Source organism: Meleagris gallopavo, chromosome 2 (assembly GCF_000146605.3).
Source record: "Meleagris gallopavo isolate NT-WF06-2002-E0010 breed Aviagen turkey brand Nicholas breeding stock chromosome 2, Turkey_5.1, whole genome shotgun sequence".
Classification (NCBI taxonomy): Eukaryota; Metazoa; Chordata; class Aves; order Galliformes; family Phasianidae; genus Meleagris; species Meleagris gallopavo.
In genome coordinates, this window is record NC_015012.2 from 88,547,084 (window position 1) to 88,554,215 (window position 7,132).

At 38.7% G+C, this 7,132-nt stretch overlaps 1 long non-coding RNA gene across 1 annotated transcript; it reads right to left on the reverse strand.

The window, feature by feature from the left end:
• Window positions 1–282: 282 nt before the first annotated feature.
• LOC109366260 lies at window positions 283–5,575 on the reverse strand. The gene is made up of 2 exons (XR_004158986.1): window positions 4,777–5,575; window positions 283–2,078 (listed from the first exon to the last, which is right to left on the reverse strand). It is a non-coding gene; the product is annotated as an uncharacterized LOC109366260 (long non-coding RNA).
• Between the last annotated feature and the right edge of the window lie 1,557 nt (window positions 5,576–7,132).

Sequence of the window (7,132 nt, forward strand, 5' to 3'; positions counted from 1 at the left end):
GAAGTAGAGGTTGGGATTTGCTATTTGTTTCAGTAAGCAGATGAGGAAGCTGGTACATCAGGTCTAACTAATAACTGCAGCTCTGAGGATAGAGAATCTATAAGCACACAACTTTTTTAATGCAATTTATTAAGTCAAGGCTCATTAGGTAAAGTCAACCTTAAATTTTATGACAGAATGAAATGTCAGGAATAAAGTTTATGTTCAAGATCTAACACAGCAGACTCTAGAGAAGACTATCTAGCCAGGTTTTAGACATTTGTTGTCAAGCTAAGAACTTGCTCAAGATGAAACATTTTTTAATGAGAAAAGAATTTGCAACTTGAGTGTCTGTGCTGAAAAAACCTTCCCAAAACCTCTTACTTGGAATAATGAAAGCTTTGTCTCATTCCACTTTATATTAGAACTCAGTGTGAAAAATTCTGAAATTGATTTAGCTTGAGTCATTAGCTGAAGGCAACTCAGCATCTCCTAGAACAGTGCTTGCTCAGCAGCAGTGTGGCACTGCACACCCCAAACTGAACTATTAATCCAAAATTTACAGTGGGAAAACAAGCAGTTGACGCAGTGGAAAAAACATCATGAGATTCTCTTCACTCTGTAGCATTTTCAGAGCCAATTCACTGACAATGTTCAATCTGTTTTCTGGAGATTCAACTGTTTCTTCAGGTTGTATGATTGCAAATGAGTTCAGAGATAAAAACTAGTGAAGAATCTGATGAGTTGCTTGAGAGACAGCAAATACATGAGGAAAATCAGTGTCAGTATTCCAGCTTTTATAATCATGAACAACATACAGTAGTTATTCTAATTCTTTGGAACTGATGGCAAGTAAAATCTAGCTTTCCTCTTCTCATACTCTCCAAAACTAAGTATTTCTTTTGCATAATAAATATTTAGATTTACAACAGTTGCAAGCAAACTCACAAGGTAATGGATAAAAAGAAAAGCTGGCATTTTGTTACATAAATATTTCTTACTGATTAACAACAATCATAAAGTAGAATAAGCTGGTAAAGCTGGACAGCTAGCATTAGTATCTTAAAAGGAGGAAATGAGAAAGGTGGCATAGAGACAGCTTCATTTTAAACACAAGAAGAATTATTCACTTAAAAATAAGGACAGTACAAAAACAAAAATTTCCCTATCCCAGGCCACGTCTTCATAAACAGAAGGGAGCAGTAAAGATGGCCAGTATATAGGAATTAGACGTCTGAAATTGGTTCACATCTATTTCAAACTGGAACTGGAAAGTTTACTTAGCTTTTGTTCACTTTCAAATTTGTTCCTTCCTTAGATCAGAAAGAGGTACCAAACCTGGCATACTTCAAGCCAACGCTTCCATGCCACTATTAAAAAAATAGACACATTTATAAAAATAAAGATAACAGAAAGTATCTGTGCAGTTCATGGTCCTGATTCTGCCATTTATAACAGACAACGTATAGAAAAAAACTGTGCTCTATAAGACAAGACCATCCCTGTACAAGAGTTGAGACTATGTTCAATTTACATGTCTGGGAACTAAGCTTCTCTTTATAACAAGATTAGCTAAGCAAGTCAGTCTGAGACAATTGAGTTTACTATTTTTATCTGTTGCAAAGACCACATGGAAAAGTAAATAAAGACAATCACATTTTGTGACAGAAAAATTAAATATAAGAACCAATTAATAAAATAATTAAAACAAAACAAAAAACAACCAAACATATAGTAACATCAGCCCACTGACTGGGCAACAATTTATACAGCTAGACCAGTGAGAGTTTGCCATCATCCATTAGAAACAGAATGTGTAAAGGCTTAAAAATGTATTTTTTATCATACAGAATATATTGCAGCAGATATACATAAACTCCAGCTGCCCGTCAGCATTACAGAGAACATGAGGTTATAGATGTAACAATTCAAGATACAGACATGTTTTTGAAGCAGAATTTCTAAGCCTTTGTAAATAGGTGAATAAGCTTCCATTTTTGTGAGCAGCTTTGATGACAAAGTATTAGCATACAGAAGTATTCTCATTTACATTTCCTCAAGGCTTCTCTTGATAGCTTCTTCTAATTCTGCATCATCCTCTGTATGAATACAAAAAAAAGATTATAATTTCAAACGACGGTTGGTAACTAGTCAAACACAACTGCATTATTATTACTACATAAAGCAACAGATTACTTCTGTGGGCAACGTCAGCCCACAGTTTGTTTGGGACTGTAATGCAACTGTGTATTTATTGGTCACGTATCAAGATTAGCACCCACATATATGCACTAATAAAAGTAAAATATTAAAATAAAGACAGACACACAAGATGAGCAGAGAGGTTTCAGTGTTTTCACTCCAGTTCCTTATCAATAGATCCTCTGATATCTAAATTGGAATTTAACACTACTGTTGTAACTTCTACTAGGAGGACATAAATAGAGATAAAGCTATTAACAGTAAGAATAGTCCAGTTCCCTGCATGGGACTCATCTCGTTTATTAACAACCTCTCATAAACACCCTTCATAATTCTCCAAATAGAAGCCCTGCTTCAGCCTTACTTTTAAGTTGTGTTAGGCACTAACTGTTTGGTGTTAGTGAATTACATATCCTAAAGATAAACATGGTAAATAATACTGACACTGCTAGAAAAATCAAAAGAAGCTTTCAGACATGCTATCATTCTTAAGCAACTCATCTTCTCTTTTAGGAGGACAAAGGCACGTTCTAGAACAAAAAGATGACTGGTTTATTTCCTAGGACAAAGGAAAATGAATAATTACATATATCACAGAACTGCTGGGGTTGGAAGGGATCTCAAGAGATCACGAGTCCAACCTCCCTGCTACTAAAACAAGTAACCTAAAATAGATTGCGCAAGTAGGCATCCAGACAGTCTTGAGTATCTCTATAGAAAGAGATTCTACCACCTCTCTGGGCAACCTGTTTCAGTGTTCCATCACCGTTACCATAAAGTTCTTCCACATGTTAGTACAGAACTTCCCATGTTTGAGTTTTAGGCCATTGCTCCTTGTCCTATCGCTACACACCACTGAGAAGAGCCTGGCCTCATCTATTTGCTTCCCACTTCCCTTCAGATATTTATAAACATTTATCAGATCTCCTCTCAGTCTTCTTTTCCCCAGGCTGAAAAGACTCAGGTTACTCAGCCTTTCCTCACACAGGAGATGCTCCAGGCCTTTTATAATCTGAGCGGCCCTCTGCTGGAGACCTTCCAGGAGATCCCTGTCTTTTTTGAGCTCAGGAGCCCAGAACTGGACACAGTATTCTAAAAGTGGCCTCACCAGGACAGAGTAGAGGGGGAGGATCACTTCCCTTGACTTGCTGGTTGTGCTCTTTTTAATGCACCCCAGGATACCATTAGCCTACACGTACAAACATAACGTTTAAAAATTTTTCATTGTAGTTATGCACTTGCTTGCATGAAGTACATAACTTCAAGTTATGTACTTGAAGTTCATATTTAAGATTTTTTGTAAGGCCTAGTTTTGAAAAAGAAATTGTATCAATAAATGCTCTCTCATGTCAGTAAACTCGTATTCATCCAGCTGGACTTTCTTGCAACATGTGATACTACTAAGAATGAGGCTAGTTTCTCAAACAAAAACAATAGATGGTCATGGAAACAAAGCCCCACCTACAGGCAACTGCTCATTAAAAGAAGTTGTCATTAAATCACTAAGATTGTTTAGTTACAAAGAATAAGATTGAAACTATGACTGTTACTAATGTCATACAGTTCATTCCACAGTGATACGTGGATTGTCCTGTGTTCTCTGGAGCTGCTGAAGCAGCTTTTTCTGTCCCCAACACTTCAGCTTTCTCCTCTCAGCATTCTAAACTCTTTTTCCTTTATATCCATTTCCGGGGTTGATTTTGCTTTCTCTTCCCCTCTTACTTAATTCTACAGCCATGCACATCACTGAAGCCAGGCTAGCTCATAAGCTCAGATGTCTTCTGTACAGAGACAGAAGAACTGGGACAACTTGTATGCACCAAACGCCACCCACTATTGGGAATATCCAATGCTGGGGGCACCCGAGCATGGCAGATTTTCAGGAAAATAGATGAATATGCTGTATTTTTTAGTAACTTTGATTATCAGTTTGTAAATTTGTACATGAATAAATTCTGGGAAGATTCAGTTATTTTTATCATTGCACTTGTATAATGCATTTATTTTTATTATTATTATTTTTATTTCTATCAAGTAGAAAGTGAGAGTCAATCCTTTTAAACAATATGTTACTTTCAAAGTGCACTGTAATTTGTGATCAGAATTAAGCAGCCACATGGCACAAGCACCAGCATTAAGCACAACAGCAAAAGGACAGAAATACTTTCAATAAGGAGAGATATGATGTGAGGAGATACTCATACTGCTGATTCAAACTTGTGCATTCATCTACAGCTATCTTTTCGGAGACAACAGTGCTTTCTTCAGATACAATATCCAATTTTGAACTACAGTAGATCTATTTCCAGTCAGAGTTAATATCGAACTGGTATCAAGTGAGCTTAGTCACATCTTTAACAGCACAATACCCAGTGGTGAACCAATAAAAATAAATGTTGAGTCTGCTGGCATACTTTCCAAGATAGAAAGTTATTTTTTCCTTTTAACCCCCAGTATTCCTAACTAGTCATGATTCCTCAGAATATTTTTGAGAGTATTCTTAAGAGGTCACTTGACATAAAAATGATTTTAGCTCCTGAATCTTCTGTAAATAACAGCACTCTTGAAAATAAAGAAGTAAAAATTAAAACAGACCTTCTTGTTTCTTTGTTTCTTCTAAACTCCTTTTCATTATTAGTTTGGTATCGTCATCCTCTTCACTATCGGAACCTTAAATGCACAAATTAAGTATAAATTAAACATCGCTTCCAAGAAAAAAAAAGTCACACCACTCTTACATTTCTTTTACTATAACAGCATTGTAGGTTGTATTTGAACTGCCCTTGTTCCTATCTGAAATCACTGCAAAACAGGCGTATATATAATGGCATACAGCTGTGTTTTGAAGTGTCTAGTAGGGGTTGGTGCACCTAGGCTTTTTATCCCCACTCTTGTTTTAAATAGAGTCTCAGAAAACTAAGGGTTAAAAACCAAACAAGTCAATCAGTCCCATCGTACATTCATTTTCTCCCCAGAGGCTCCTGTTGTTCTGGGAGATGGTCTCTGTAATGAGGTTGCATAACACCCATAACAAACTAGGTCTCCTCTATGGTCACAGCAATAGAAGCACTTCTGATTATGTTTAGAGGCAAAGAAGATTCTGATACAGGCATCTAAATTACTGACTGTGTGACTTTCAATGAAACAAATTAAGTGTTTAAAGTGACTTCCTAAAATTTCAAGCCTCTGGCACATACACCTTGTCTAAGCAGCAGCATTGCTGACTATCATATTTCCAGGAATAAAATCCAGCAGCTAGTATCAAGCAGAATTCATGAATCCACAAAGATACCAGAAATCTCTGGATATCTACTGCAATTAAAAATGCCTTTCTCCAGTCACATAGTAGACTGCCTGTGAAAGCCTTCTTGGAGCTGCCAGCTATCTGGATAGAACAGATACCTCCCTATATATCACCAACCAAAGCAAACAAAACAGAAGGAAAAAAAAAAACCCATACAAACCCAAACCAAACACTATTAAAATCACTTATGAAAAAAAAAATAAGAAGAAGAAAAAGAAAAAAAGATCACAGAAGTGGTTTCACCCACTTATTAATGACCATTTTAATGCTCCACATGGCCCTAAAGTGTGATGGTGTGCCCCCTCCCCACTCTTCCCTCTCCAGTCTGACCATCTCACCACCATACTGGTTGCTTTCCAGGCAGGCTGCTGGAGAAACCAGCACCTTGCTCAGTGGCTGATGGCTAATCAAACAAGCACTGACGCAACCACAGCCTCATCTCAGTGCTAGACATAAACAGTATGATTATGACAGTCACCTTACCCCATAAATAGGTAGCCCCTTTAGCTGTACTGCATGATAGTGGGCAATACAGCAGGATTTCATAGAATCATGAAATCGTTTGAGTTGGAAGGGACCTTTAAAAGTCATCTAGTCTAAGTCCCCTGCAATGAACAGGGACATCTACAGCTAGAGCAGGCTGCTGATCCAGCCTGAGCTTGAATGTCACCACCACATCTCTGGGCAACCCGTTCCATGCTTCACCACCCTTATTGTAAACAACTTTTTTCTTATATCCAATCTCCGTCTCACCTCTTTTCATTTGAAACCATTTCCCATTGTGCTGTCACAACAGGCCCTGCTAAAGAGTCTGTCCCCTTTGTTCTTGTAGCTCCCCTTCAGATACTGAAAGGTCACTATCAGGTCTCCTTGGAGCCTTCTTTTCTCCAGGCTGAACAGCCCCAGCTCTGTCAGCCTGTCCTCATAGGAGAGCTGTTCCATCCCTTGGATCATTTTTGTGGTCCTCCTCTGGATGTGTTCCAACAGGTCCATGTCTCTCCTGTACTGAGGACTCCACATCTGGATGCAGTACTCCAGGTGAGTCCTCACCAGTGCAGAGTAGAGAGGCAGGATCACCTCCCTTGACATGCTGTCCATGCTTCTTCTGATGCAACCTAGGGTACAGCTGGCTTTCTGGGCCATGAGGGCACACTGCTGGCTCACGTCCAGCTTGCCACTGACCAGTATCCACAAATCCTTCCAGGTAGGGCTGTGCTCCATCCTTATATCTGTACTAACAGCAGGGATGCCACATGCTAGGTGGAAGAGCTTGCACTTGGATTTATCGAACCTCATGAGGCTTGCCTGGGCCCAGGCTGGAGTCTCTCTGATGACATTCCATTTGTTAGGTGTGTCAACTGCACCACACAGCCTGATATCATCTGCAAACTTGCTGAGAGTGCACTTGATCCTACTGTCAAGGTCACTGATGAAGATATTAAACAGCACTGGTCCCAGTATTGACCTCTGAAGGACACCACTCGTCATTTAAGCTGGGATACCTCTCAAGGTTATGGCAACCGTGATGACAACACATCTTGCTGATACAGATCTTCAGTAAATTATCAGTAGTTTGTTTTATAGAATCACAGATCATAGGGACTGAAAGGGACCTCTGGAGATCATCTTGTCCAACCACCCCGCTAA